Genomic DNA, 14,967 nt, shown 5'->3' with positions numbered 1-14,967 from the left:
ATCTTGGGAAGGCGATGGTCCTCCATTCTGGAGATGTGACCCACCCAGCGCAGCTGGATCTTCAGCAGCGTGGACTCGATGCTGTCGACCTCTGCCATCTCGAGTACTTCGACGTTAGGGATGAAAGCGCTCCAATGGATGTTGAGGATGGAGCGGAGACAACGCTGGTGGAAGCGTTCTAGGAGCCATAGGTGATGCCGGTAGAGGACCCATGATTCGGAGCTGAACAGGAGTGTGGATATGACAACGGCTCTGTATACGCTTATCTTTGTGAGGTTTTTCAGTTGGTTGTTTTTCCAGACTCTTTTGTGTAGTCTTCCAAAGGCGCTATTTGCCTTGGCGAGTCTGTTGTCTATCTCATTGTCGATCCTTGCATCTGATGAAATGGTGCAGCCGAGATAGGTAAACTGGTTGACCGTATAATACACTGTGAATTATTAGGTCCCAAGATCGCTCGCCATCATTCAAAATTGTATCCTCATAGATTATAGATGGGAAAAGAAAGAAGAAAAGACCATGTTTTTTGTGCACTTTGCAAAAGCAAGACTCCTCTTTGGAAATTTCATCAGGGACATCATTGTTTTTTCTAAATGGCACATTGCCTCATTAACTTCTTATGAGTTAGTCATGGATAGCAGCAAAGCTAGATTAGAGAACTCATTGCAGCTTGCAACAGGACACTCATGACAAGGACTAAGTCAACATGTTTCCAGATACTGACTGACTCAGCATCCTTGATGAGATGTCCTGGTCCTCAGGAGAATGGGCCCTTGTGTATTTAATAGCATGGATATCAAAGAGTTTCAGGATCGCCTGCCCTCTAACCATCTACCATTTTTCTTTAAATCATGGCATTTCTAGTTCACATCTATGGGCACATATATACCAAGGTACAGTGAGAGCTTTATTCTGTGAATGATCTAGCTATACATCCCAATTCATGGTACAGCAAGTAAAACACAGTACAGCTGTAGAGCTTTGCAACCATAAAAAATTTGGTACAGAACAAAGGCTACATAATTTTATTTGTGAGTGAAACACAAAAGTCTGCAAACACCATGATTAAAGTAAAAATACAATGCTGGAGAAATTCAGCAGGTCAAAGATAGAGAAGAAGCTTCCAAAAGTAATCCTGGAAATTATAAGCTAAAGAGCCTGATGTCTGTAGGAAGTGTTCTAAGAGATCTAATGTATAATTATTTGGGAAGCCAAAAAATGATTAGGGATAGTCAACATGGTAGGTCATGTTTAACCAATCTTATAGTAGGTTACCAGGAAAGTTGATGAAGGAAAAGCTGTTGATGATGTCTATATGGACTTTAGTAAGGCCTTTGACAAGATCCCACATGCGAGGTTAGTCAAGAAGGTTGTGATGCACAATATTCATGGTGAAGTAGTGAACTGGATTTGACAATGGCTGAAAGGGAGAAGCCAGACAGTAGTGGTGGATGATTGCTTGCCAGACCAGAAGCCTGTAACTAGTGATGCGCCTCAGGGATCAGTGCTATGATCATGTTGTTTGTTATCTCTGTCAATGAGCTGGATGATAATGTGGGGAATTGAATCAGCAAGTTTACAGATGACACTAAGATTGGAGGTGTTGTGGACAGGCAAGAAGGTTTTCAAAGCTTCCAGAGGGATCTGGACAAGTTGGAAATATGGGATGAAAAATGGCAGATGAAATTTAATGTGGACAAGTGTGAGATGTGGCAATTTGGAAGGACAAACCAAGAAAGGACATATATGGTAAATGGTAGGGCACTGAGGAGTGTGGTAAAACAGAGAGACCTGGGAGTACAGATATATAATTCGCTGGAAGTGGTGTCACAGGTAGATAGGATAGTAAAGAGAGCTTTTGGAATATTGGCCTTCATAAATAAGAATATTGAGTACAAGAGCTGGGATGTTATGGCAAAGTTGTATAAGACATTAATGAGGCCAAATTTGGAGTATTTTGGTCACCTAACTAAAGGAAAGATATCAATAAGACAGAAAGAGTCCAGAGATTGACTAGGATGTTGCACAGACCTCAGGAACTGAGTTACAGGAAAAGGTTAAACAGGCTTATTCCCTGGGATGTAGAAGAATTTGATAGAGGTATTTAAAATTATGAGGGGAATAGACAGAGTAAATGTAGATAGGGTTTTCTCCATTGAGGGTAGGTGAGATACAAACCAGAGGACATGGGTTAAGGATGAAAGGGGAAAGATTTAGGGGGAACATGTGAGGAAACCTCTTCAAACAGAGTGTTGGGAGTGTGAAATAAGCTGTCAGCTGAGGTGGTGAATGCAGGCTCAATTTTAACATTTAAGAGGAATTTGGACACATACATGGATGGGAGAGGTATAGAGGGCTATGGACTGGGTACAGATCAGTGGGACTAGGAAAAAATGGTTCAGCACAAACTAGAAGGGCCAAAGGGGCCTGTGTCTCTGCTGTAATGTTCTATAGTTTTATATCTAACCAACGTTTCAGGCTGGAGCCCTTCATCAAGGTATGAGCAAAATGTAGGCAGGTGCCAGAACAAAATATTGAGGAAGGTTGGGGTGAGGATGGAGCATAGAGAGGAGATATTTTTTCTTTAATTTTAGACATACTACACAGTAACAGGCTATTTCAGCCCACGAACCCCTGCAGTCCAATTATACCCAATTGACCTATACAATGGTATGCTTTTGAATGGTATGCAGAAACTAGACCCCCAGGGAAAACGTACACAGACACGAGGAGAATATACAAACTCCTTGCAGACAGCGTGGGATCCCCAATCCTGATCACTGACACTGTAAATGTGTTGTGCTAACTGCTGTGCCAACCATGCCGTAATAGGTGAATAAGAGAGGGAGGGCACATCAGAAAACATGGGGAGGGGGATGACTGTGAAAGGAGAGGAAAAGGGGTGGATCAATGGAGGAAAGAAGTTTGAGGGATGGGGATGAAGGGAGAGTGAGGAGTAGGCTAGCACAAACCGGATATATCAATTTTAATGACATCTGGTTGGAGAGTTCCCAGCCAGAATGTTAGGTGTCGTTCCTCCACTTTATGGGTGGCCTTGGTTTGACAGTACATGAGACCATGGACAGACATGTCAGCGTGCGTAAGGTGCAGAATTAAAGTTGTTGGCCACTGGGAGATCCCTGTCATTGATGCTGACAGAGCAAAGGTGCCCATTGAAGCAATATTCCAGTCTGTGTCCAGTCCCTCTGATGTAGAGAAGGCCACAAATAATTTTATTTGGGTAATTTTACTTCAGGAGTCTGATAACAGTGGGAAGGAAACTGTCTTGAATCTAGTGGCATGTAATCTGTTGCATCTCTGGTGCTTATTAAGCTGTATCTTTTCCATTGAGATATTGTGGAGCTTCCAATTGAATCAAAAAAAGTTTGTTGTGCAGGCTCTCCAGGCAAGACATCCTATACATCATACAAGAGATACTGAAAAAATAAAACAGAAGTGCAGGATATAGTCACACAAACAGAACTGTAGCACATCATGTTAAAGAGACAAGTACAGCTAATTATTTATAGAAAAAAATAAGTGAATGTAAAGACAGAGATTCTCCATCTTTACATCGCTGCAGTTACCTCCATAAAAGTTCCCAAGGCAGAGTGACTGCTCGATCTCGCTCCAGCTTCCATCTGCCTCTGGGGGTACACTTAGAGGTAGACCTCTAAATGTACCCCCTTTTGTAAAAGGATTGCCGATGAAAACACCTCCAAACAGGAAGGTGAGATGATTGATGTCGTGCTGATAGCCCCTCCCCCTATTTGCTGATGTGCCCTCCTTCCCTTATCCCACTACACTGTCACAGAGCAGCCATTGGAGCTGTAAAGCTGTGTTCCCTCACACCACCCCTCTACCCCTTGCCACCTGCTCTCTCATGTGGCCCAATCCCTCACACCACCCCGCTTCCTCACACCACCTGCTCATTTACGCCACTCCCTTGCCCCGCTCCCTCATGCTGCCCATTCCCTCACACCTCCTGCTCCCTCATGCTGCTCCCCCACGGAGCTCACTCACACCATCCACTCCTGACAGGACTGTCAGGCATTGGGGCAATGGGGCTGTCAGCCAGTGGGCTGGAGGGCCCTATCAGCCAACAGCATGTAGGGGGGAGTATCAAGCAGCAAGGCGGGGGGGGTGGTGCTGCCAGGCAGCAGGGTGGCAGTACTGTCACAGGGCGGCCGCTGCTGTGCTACACATCCCGTCCCCTTTTGCCCTGAAGCTGGTGTGCTGATCTGGGCTACATAAAAGGACTGCATGATCTGCCTTTTGCGTCCTTAAAATAAAAGGTAAATTTGCCTTTTTTTTAAACTTGAGCAGGCCATAATGTGGCGTTTGCTCATAAAAATCTCCTAGTGCTAAGTATCATTATTTACTAAGGGGAGAACTTCTATTTTTAAACTTAATTATCTCTTGGATCTCCTGGTGATTGTCATCAAACTACGTGTGGTATTTTCTGCTGGAGTCAAGAGTCTCTTCACTGGGGCTAATTCTGGTGGATTTCAAGTCTGCCCAGATATAGCAGCTTCTGTTGTTTGGGAGTTGTCTATGAGGGCAGTCTGAGAAGAGCTGCCTCTGCAGTTATATCTTTGAGAACTTCAATCTTGATTTTGTTGTGGAAAACAATGGTTCTTTTGCCATTTGATTTTACTTCATTGTTATGTTCTCACTTCAAATGTCTCCATAATTTTCATTGCATTTCTGTACATATTTTTATTAAATTAAAAATAACCACATCTGATGTGATTCCCTTAATAAGAATTGGGTGCTTCCTGCCTTTCAGCAATAGGACTAATTAAATTCTTGTCTTGATCTCAAAGGCATGGAATGGGAAACCAAAACATTCTGTTCAAGATGCCACACTTCATCAATAGCCTGAGAGCAAGGTTTCTACTGCGATTTAAGAATTTACCTTATGAGGAGGGAATAACTAAGTTTAAAAAGTTCCTTGAAATAAGTTGAGGAAAGACATTAACAAAGAGAACATAAGAAATTGAGCCATGTGGCCTGACAAACCCACTCCACCATTTATTAAGTTCATGGTTGATCTGGCCCTGGACCCACCTGTTCCCCATCATCTTTAATTCCCTGATTACTTGAAAAAGTATCTAACTCATCCAGATAAAGTAAACAGATAAATTTTCAGTGGTTGCTCTGTCGTCCTGTGTGAGGCATGGTTAAACATCACTTTGATTTAAAAATAATCATTCTCATTGTCAATGCTGACAACCTTTTTTCTTAGCTTCTGGGCTCAGAGTCAGAAGGTTGCTGGTTAAAGCTCAATTTCAGAAACTTGGCCATGGAATTCTCAACTGCTCTGGTGACCAAGTCAGGACTGCCCTCTTTTAGATGAGCTGTAAAATTGGAGCCACATTTGCTTTCTTAACTGAACATAAACGAGCTGCAGCATTTTCTTCTGAAGATCTGTTGTGGCCAAACTCTACCCCTCCATAAACAGTGATTATCTGGTCATCATTGTCTTGTGTGGGAGTTTGATGTATGCAAATTATCTTTGCATTCCTTACAGTCCTTCCCTTATGTAAAGCTCTGTACAATGCTTCACCCTTTCTCTTTTTTTTGAATTACAATTGTCTATTCTTGTGAGGGAATGAAGAAAGGGGACAATTTTTTTAAAATTAGAGTTGTCATCTAAGAGGTGACTCCATCCTCCACACAAAGGGCAAATAAAGCTTCCTTCTATGCAGATTCATGGAAGTTCAATCAAAACTGAGACTGATTTGAGTTTGCCAGCCAAGTGGATTTATGATACAGATCACGTTTGATTGGACTGAATGCACAAGTTTGATGTGTTAAGTAGCCTGGTCTTACTCCGACATTCAATCAATTTCTTATCCATTTTTAGTGTATTAGGTTATTCTCATATTCATAATGTAGAGTGTCATGTAACTCACTTATACACGGAGCATCAAGAAGAAACCTATTTATTGTCACAGTAGATTCTCCAAATGAACTGAGGAATGGTGCACAGAATAGATAACAATATGACATTGCGTTTCAATGCTCTAAGGTCCGCATCAATCCAAAAGACACAGCTGCACAGAACAGTGAATTTACCACAATCCAATATACAAGAACTTTCATTTTAAGCTCAGTGTCAGCAGACCACGCAGAATGTTTAAATGGTTTGAAAGCCACGTCTACAAGCATCTGAAATCACGGCCCTTGGGTTTGCAAGCAGGGAATGCGACAGCAGTGCAATGGTAGATTTTTTTTTCACTTATCCCCCTTTGCTTCCACATGCCACATGGTCCAGGTTAGATATTAAGCAGGAATGAGGAAGCAGTTGTGTTTTCTTTGGAAAACTCATCAGTTTACATCATCTACTATAAGTAGCTTTCAATATACGAGAGAGTCCACTCCAGAGACACTACTTATCAGATTACCTCCAACACCTCACACAGGCATTTTTCATTTCAGGTGTGAATCTGTCCCTCAAAATGCAACTGTCAAACAAATCTAAAAATCATTAAACGTCTGAATTTTGACTTATGCAGATACTGAAAATGCATATTTATCAAGAACATTCAGATCTTACCTTGTTTAAAATATTAGACTTAGAATCTATTTTCGTTTAAATCTCAGAAACTATGCTAACTTCTTGAAAATGTGTATTGAATCATTGGATATGTATCCTGAAGGAAGAACAACTCAAGAGTAGGAAGAGCCCAGGCTGCATCTAATTTCTTCAGAAGGGATCAAGAGAAAACCATGAGAGCTGAAAATCAGGATTTAATATAGTAAATGCAAACAAGTGCATCAAGTTTAAGGAAAGTGCGGGGGGGGGGGGGGCGTGGCGAGATAGCGTAGAAAGAAGACGTGCAATTCCACCTCTCCCCAGTTGAACTAATTAATGCCCAGACTTAAAAGGTGTGTAAGTGGTTAAATATAGTTTTTATAGGTGTCTGAACAGTGGAGAATCAAAATGACTACAAATGTGATGAAATCCAAGACACAGTTTCAGAAGAAATTACCTTATAAAAGTATGGAAGAACTGAGGCCTACTTACCAAGCTGAAGCCGCAAAGTCATCTGCAGGAGCTTCCAAGCCTCAATGTATCCCAGGCCGGCTGAGTATAACTCTGGTGCCGACCTTGCAATCGCAAGAAGGCCCTGGCATTGTTTCGGGTTCAGCAGACTCTGACTTGCGCAGGCGGGTCAGCCGAGCAAAGAGAGTTGCACGAGCTTGCTGTAGTGACTGATGGTCTAGGGGCGCGCAGTGCTGTGTCGGAGGACATGCTGCGTGACCGGCGATGCTCCCGGGCATGCGCGGTGCATCGCGTGTCCAGGAGCTTTTAGATAAAGTATGAGCTGTGGGGGAACCCGGACAGCAGTGGGCCAAACTTGTCGGCCCGCTGTTGACAGGGATGCAGACCCGCAGCCGCACTGGACGAGTGGCAAGCACAACTGAGGAAGAGGGAAGTCCTGACTTGCTGGAACCAAAGCAGAAGAAATTTACTTTGGAGGCTGTGGTTAAGGAAGGTAGGTCTCAAGAGGGGGTAGTAGAACCTTGACTGGATTCTGTATTTACTATACTGGAAGGGATTGCTTATCAGATGGAAAATATGTCAGTACAGATGTCTACACAGTTAAATCAAGGATTTAAGGAAATGAAAATTAAAATGAATAATATTTGTGAAGAAATGTCTTCTGTGAAGAATGATATGAATGTGGTTAAAAGTTATGTTAATAGATGTTTAAAGGCAGTGGATACTGTAGAGGAAAATTTCAAAAAAATTGAAGAAGCTTTTTATAAATGTATAGATCAAGTGGAATGAAATAGAGAAAAAATTGAAAAAGTGGAGGATTCTTTTGTGGATTGGAGGATCCAGAAGAAGGAACAGTTGAAGAAGATTGATTCTTTAGAATCAAGGTCGGAGGAATAATGTAAAAATAGTAGGTCTTCCAGAAGATACTGAGGGTTCAGACCCGGTGAAATTTTTCAAGAAGTGATTTCCTGATGTGCTGCATAGTGAATTTTTTCCAGATGGTCTGGAATTGGACCGGGCAATCAGAGCGTTGAGGAAGAAGCCTTTTCTGGGCCAACCACCACGTGCAGTTTTGATTCGTTGCTTGAGATACGAGGATAGAGAAATGATGTTGCGGATTGCAGTTCAAAAGGCTTGACAAAATCAGACTCCAATGATGGTTCAGGGCAATAGAGTGTTTTTTTAATGCTGATTTGAGTCAAGAAATTATTAAGAGGTGTAGAGAATTTAATTCAGCTAATGAAGTACTGTGGAGAAAGGGTTATAAATTTACTTTTAGTTATCCTGCTGTATTGAAAGTTTTTTATGGAAATTTTCAGTCTCAATTCTTTGAGAATGATCACGAGGCATTAATTTGTGCTAATTCATTACGGACGGTCACCATTATCGTCACCTAAAAGGAGGGTAAATGAGAATGGGAAGAATGGAAAGAATGGAAAGAATGTTAAATTGACACAAAGTCTTCTTGACATTGAAGATCCAGAACAGTCATTGGGATTGGAATCGCTGAGTTGAATGTGTTTGATTAAGTACTTTGGAATAGTTTGACTGGGGGAATGGATGACACTGAAGTTTTTGATAGTCATCTGCTACTAGTGGGTTTTACCACATAAGATTTTCTTACCACAACCAGATTTTTGGGGAGTTACTACATTATTGTAGTTTGTGATTAAAAAAGAGAAAAAAAAATGTTTAAGGAAAGTGTGAAGGCACTAAAGTTCTATTTTCTAGTAGAAGGCTGAGAGAAATTAATGCAATGCACAAAGGTGCTGGAGAAACCCAGCAGGTCACGTAGCATCTAGAGGAAGCAAAGGGATATTACCGATGCTTTGGGCCTGATCCCTTCATCAAGGTATAAGCAAAAAAGCAGACAAGTCCCTGAGTAAAAAGGTTGGCAGAAGAGAGGAGAGAAGAGGAGAAAAGAAAGGGCAGGGGAGCTGTACAGGCCAACAGACAAGGTCATTGATGGATTTGGGTGGGAAGACATAAGCTGAAAAGTAATGGGGAGGGGTTAGCACTCTAAATGGAAAGGGAAGGGGAGGAGACTGGAGAAAACGAGACAGAGGTACTGTATAGGGAAAGAGAGAGAAACAGGGAGGGGCCTAACAGAACTGGAAAAGCTGAAGTTAATGCCATCTAGTTGAAGCATGCCCAGAGAAAATCTTATGTGTTGTATCTCCAATTTCTGGGTAGCCTCGGTTTGGCAATGCATGAGGCCATGGACGAATATGTTGGAGTGGGAATGTAGTGTGGAATTAAAATGGTTGGCCACTGCGAGGTCCCCATTATTGGAGAGGACAAAACAAAGTTGCTCAACAAAATGATCTTCCAGTCTGCGTCCAGTTTCCCAGATATAGAGGAGTAGTAGATTGTTTGTTGAGTACCTTAACTCTGTCCGCTGCAATAATGGGACTTGCAAGTGGCTACCTATTCTAATTCCACACCCCATTCTCATATTGACATGTCTGTCCATGGCATCATGCACTGCAAAACCAAGGCCACCCACAAACTGGAAGAAAAGCTTCTAAGATTCCATCTGAGCACTCTCCAAACAGATGGCATTAACAATGACTTTGTCAGTTTCTGTTAGGCTCCTCCCCTGGCTCTCTCTCTCTCTCTCTCTCTCTCTCTCTCTCTCTCTCTCTCTCTCTCTCTCTCTCTCTCTCTCTCTCTCTCTCTCTCTCTCTTTCTCTCTCCCTCGCTCGCTCTCTTTCCATAAACCTCCATCTCCTTTCCTCCAGCTCCCTATTCCCATTCCTCGGGAATGAGCAAGTAGAAAGACAGAATACCACCGTCTGGAAAATGGTTACGCTTCCCCTCTGGTCCAAAGGTCTCCCCACCTCTCACTGGCAGGGCATGCTCACTAGTGCCCTACATTCCATCCACTCCCTCCGATGCACCGTGACCAATGCCACCCCCCATGAAAGGATGTTCTCCTTCCTGAGGAAATCCGAGTCGGGTACGACCATACCGGCATGGTTCATGGTTCCTGGTCCAGTCCTTTTATGATGCCACATCCAGTACTCTAAGAACAACCCCTTGGTTGACCGAGTGACTCTGCTCCATGCGAACCTGCATTATGCCTACGTTGAGTACCCAGATGGACGGGAGGACACAGTCTTGGTAAGGGACCTAGCCCAAGCCGGATCAGGTGCAGCAGTGCCTTTAACCCATCCTCCCCCTATTCCTTTTCCCCCAGGTCATGTGCTTGAACAGAGGGACCAGCACCACCCCACCAGCTCAGGCCAGACTGTCAACAACACCGTTGGGGAAATTGAGTGAAACAATGGCCACACCCTACGGGCCTGCCTGCTACACGACTCCAGCGACCCCAATCCCGGTACCACGGTGGTCACACTGGATGGTCAGGCCCCTAACCTCCATCCACCCTGGGGTCAGTTCTCAAAGAAAGGGTGAATGTGATAGTACAGATTCTATCACCAATGTGTATATGTACATATGTACAAATGGTAGTGTAGGATGATTGTGATTGGCTGAGTGTGTAGCCACACCTATTGACAGGTCTTAAAGGATTGCTCCTAGCCAGACCAGGTCATTCTGGACTGGTCGACCTACTTGTGATATGCTCCAGTCTTTTAGTTAATAAAAGCATTGGTTTGGATCAACAAGTCTTTGGTTCTTTCGACGTGCACTACAGTCACCTACCTGCTTTTTGCTCATACCTTGATGAAGGGCTCAGGCCCAGAACATTGTTTCTTATGGGTGCTCTTTAACTGAGAGAATTTGACATTGGTCATCAAAAATCTGAAAAGGTTTTATACAGCAACCATGTGGAAAGGTCTCAATTTGGAGTTGACATTAAAGAATGAGGTGAACAATCCCAACAACAGTGTCATTCTCCACTCAGTTAAAGCTGTAAACTTGAAAAGCTGGTAATACATGGCAAGACAAGGTTATTCCATGCAGAGAGAAGCAGTGTTTTTTTTTAAACTTTATTTAAGATTTTATAACATGAATAAGATATAAGATTACATTTAAAAAAATTTAAAAATGAAATAATGAAATTACAATACAACATCAGTAATCCAAACAAACTATACCCCCCCAATAATTATTACACAACATTAATAAACCAACTTAAATTAATCCAACCCCCCCCTCCTTCTCCCCCCCCACAATAAAGAGTGAAGGATTAATAAGATTAGGCTCTGTGACAGCGCTCATAGCGGGCATTGACTGAAATACACGCACCTGGCTAGCCCTTTGTTCTAAGGGCTGCCGAGTGCCATTTTTAAAGAGCCCTACCGGCAGAGAACGGAGCTCCGCTGCTGATCCCTGTGCTTCTCCTCCTGGATCCAATCCACGCTGAGTCCTGGCTTCTTGTAAACAAGTAGGCTCTGATATCTTCGGAAAATGTAATTTCTTAACAATCTGTTGCCGTTTTTTCTTGCTTTTTTTCCAACAATTGTACCATTGGAAACTAGTTTAACAGCTCTAACTATATCTAACCTTGAAAAGGTTTTAACGGGCATTTAAAAACAAAACAACACCAAAGAGTCGGGAGAGGACTGGAAGGCACGTCTATTCCTTACGCCATCTTGCCATGCCCCCGAGAGAAGCAGTGTTAAACTTGCTAGTTTAATGGCCTGACATGAAATTTCACTCCCCACAGGAGCTGCCTGATTCACTGAGTAAGTAGTACCAGCATCTCAACTTTCCAGCATCTGCAACTATTTTTACTTTTAACACTGGATCCAATGCTGTACACCGGACTCAGTCAACAGATTTCTCATTGAAATCAATACAAGGGCATAAATTTTCTGTACCCTTCCTGCAGTGACTCACTGAACCTGACAGAAAAAAAGTACTGGCTGATGCAATCGAGAATAAACTCAATTTTAACAAATATGATAAGATAATTACTTCCAAACGACCTCTCTGACCCTGAAAGTATTCCTCCAAAATTTAATTTGAATTGGAGATCCAACTTGATTTGTTTTTAATTTTTCACTTTCTTTTATCTTTTTTCTTAATCCCATCTTTCATTCCTCTTAAATCAAGTTTGAAACATGTGGCCATTATAAATTAAATTTCCTGCTTAGATTGTACAAGTGATAAATTGGATAGAGGGGGGTAAAAGAGCACAGGATCACAAAGCATTATTAACCCATGTGCATTCAATCCCAAGCAGGCAACACAGAAACCTTCTTGCGACCACTACCATGGTTACAAGTTGCCGGAACTCTGACAGAAAATAATACCCAAGCAACCAGCTAATTCCATATTTTTGCAACTTTCCTGCCCTGTCTGCGCCAACCATCGATTCTTCGATCTGATTGGTGAGGAATCCTACAGTGACTAATTTACCCCCTGACTGCCAAACTCAATAGACTTGAATTATAAAGAGAGAGTGGATAGGCTGTGTTTCTTTTTTCCTGGAGCATAGGTGACTGAAAGTACATCAGTGCCTCTACTTCCTCAGGAGGTTGCGGAGGTTTAGTATGACACCAGAAACCCTGGCCAATTTCTACAGCGGTAAGTGTGACCAGCTGCATCATGGTCTGGTATGGGAACACAAATACCCTTGAGCATAAAGCCCTCCAAAATGTAGTGGACATAACCCAGGATATCACTGGCAAAACCTCCCCACTATTGAGTACATCTACATAAAATGCTGCCATGGGAGGGCAGCAGCCATCATCAGAGACCCTTACCATCCAGCTCCCGCTTTGTTTGTGCTGTCGCCATCAGGAACGAGGTATAGGTGCCACAAGATTTGCACCACCAGGTCAGGAACAGATGCTACCCCTCCACCATCAGGCTCCTCATTAATAAACTCAATCAGAGACTCCTTTTTTTTGGTTCTCTCTGTATTGCACAGTTAGTTTGTTTACATTTGTTATCTGTTTGTGGTTCTTTTATTTGTTTACATGTTTATGCTGTGTACAGTTTATTTTTTGCACTACTAATTAGTGGTAATTCTGCCATGCCTGCAGGAAAAAGAATCTCAGGGTTGTTTGTAATGTTATGATTGTACTCTGACAACAAATCTAAATCTAAGGGCAATCTGATAGAACTATACTGTACTAAATCATGAGGTACGTAGATAAGTTAAATAGTCATCATCCCTTTTCTCAGAGTAGGGGAATCTACAACTCCAGTGCATAGATTTAAGATGAGAGGGGAAAGATTTAATAGTCATGTCAAGTTTATTTTCATCTGATTGAACAAGTACAACCTGATGAAACTGTTCTCCAGTCCTTGGTGCAAAACATGGACATAACACACAACCAGACATAAAACACATACAGACAAATAATATGTATTCAGGACAAATATTTCATCTATACAAATAAATAAATTTTGCTTTGTACATATGAGAGTTAATGAGAGTACATATGAGGGTTAATGCGAGCAGTTCCTTTGGACAGTCAGCATTCTCACTGCCCATGGGAAGCAGCTGTTCCTCAGCCTGGAGGTGCTAGCTCTGATACTCCTGTATCTTTTCCATGATGGAAGCAGCTGAAAGATGCTGTGAACAGGGTGAAAGGAGTCCCCAGTTATTTTGTGCACTCTTTTCAGACAACAATCCCGGTACATCATGTCGATGTGGGAGAGGGAGACTCCAGCTTTCCTCTTTACCATTCTTATGGTATTGTGGATAGACCTCCCATCTATTTCTCTGCAGCCACCGTACCACACTGTGATGCAGCCAGCCAAGATGCTCCCAATAATGGTGGCTGGTAGCCTTGCCTGCTTAAGTCTTCTCAAAAAGTGCAGTCGTTGTTATGCCTTCCTGACAAGTGAGGGGATGTTGTGTGTCCACGATAGGTCACTAGTTAAGTAAACTCCAAGGAACTTGGTGCTCTCCACTCTTTCTACTACAGAATTGTTAATGTGTAGTGAAAGGTGATCATTCCTGGTCCACCTGAAGTCTACGGTCATCTCCTTCGTCTTGTCCACGTTGAGACTCAGGTCATTACTCTCACAACATTTCATGAGATTTTCCACCTCTTCTCTCTAGTGCGACTCATCATTGTTGCCGATAAGGCCAACTGCTGTTGTGTCATCTTCAAACTTGATGATACTGTTGGAGCTGGATCTGGTGATGGAGTCGTGGGTCAGTAGCATGAACAGGAGTGGGCTGAGCACAGGGCCTGAGGATCATTTTTTTTCTAGAGATGGTGTCTTTTTTTGCAATGAGTTTCCAAAAAAGTTAGAGATGGGTACAATTACAACATTGAAAAGACATTCCAATAAGTACATTAATAGGAAAAGTTTAGAGGAATATGGACAAGCGCAGGCAAATGAGAATTGTTTGTTTGACATCAACAAGTTAGGTGAACACCCCTGTTTCTGTGCTGTTATACTCTACATCTCAAGTACCTGAGTGGAATGCAACAGGCCAACAGTACCAGAGTAAATGTTTATTGCCAGTAATCAAAGTTTCTTTGTTCAAGTTTCTATTCATGGGTAGTATCAAAGATTTAGCCAGCAAGTAAACAGGATCTTTGGTGCACTATATCCCCACCTAGGAGATGGCATTCCCTCACACCTAAACACAAAATGCAGGCCACTACATTTTCTCATGCAAGGGAGATTAATATAGTATAGCAGATCATGGGCATTGTAGTGTGTAAATGTAGTATTATTCACAAAAAGCCAGTTTCCAATGCAAGCCTACAACATAGCAGAGTGGAAGTAACTTCAAGAACAATCTTGCTCATTGTTAGCAGGTCTTGCTAGAGTACTTAACAGGCCTTCGAAAAGACAGTCAGACACTGCTGAACATGGCAAGTAATCCAGACAGGAGTGGGCACTGAGCTGACAAGTTTTACACTAGCTTTGTGCCAAGAGGGCCCAATCAATACCTTGTCAAACAAGATTGGCCATGCCATTCACTCATCTTTGATCTGTAAGAGTTATGAGCCTTTTCAGTAAAAGAAAATGTTTCTTCTTAGAATGAAAATCAAATCTGATCCACACAGAGGAAAACA

The sequence above is a fragment of the Narcine bancroftii genome, chromosome 5 (assembly GCF_036971445.1).
Source record: "Narcine bancroftii isolate sNarBan1 chromosome 5, sNarBan1.hap1, whole genome shotgun sequence".
Taxonomy (NCBI): domain Eukaryota; kingdom Metazoa; phylum Chordata; class Chondrichthyes; order Torpediniformes; family Narcinidae; genus Narcine; species Narcine bancroftii.
The sequence above is the reverse complement of the archived record's forward strand: the minus strand, read 5'-3'. Positions refer to the sequence as shown.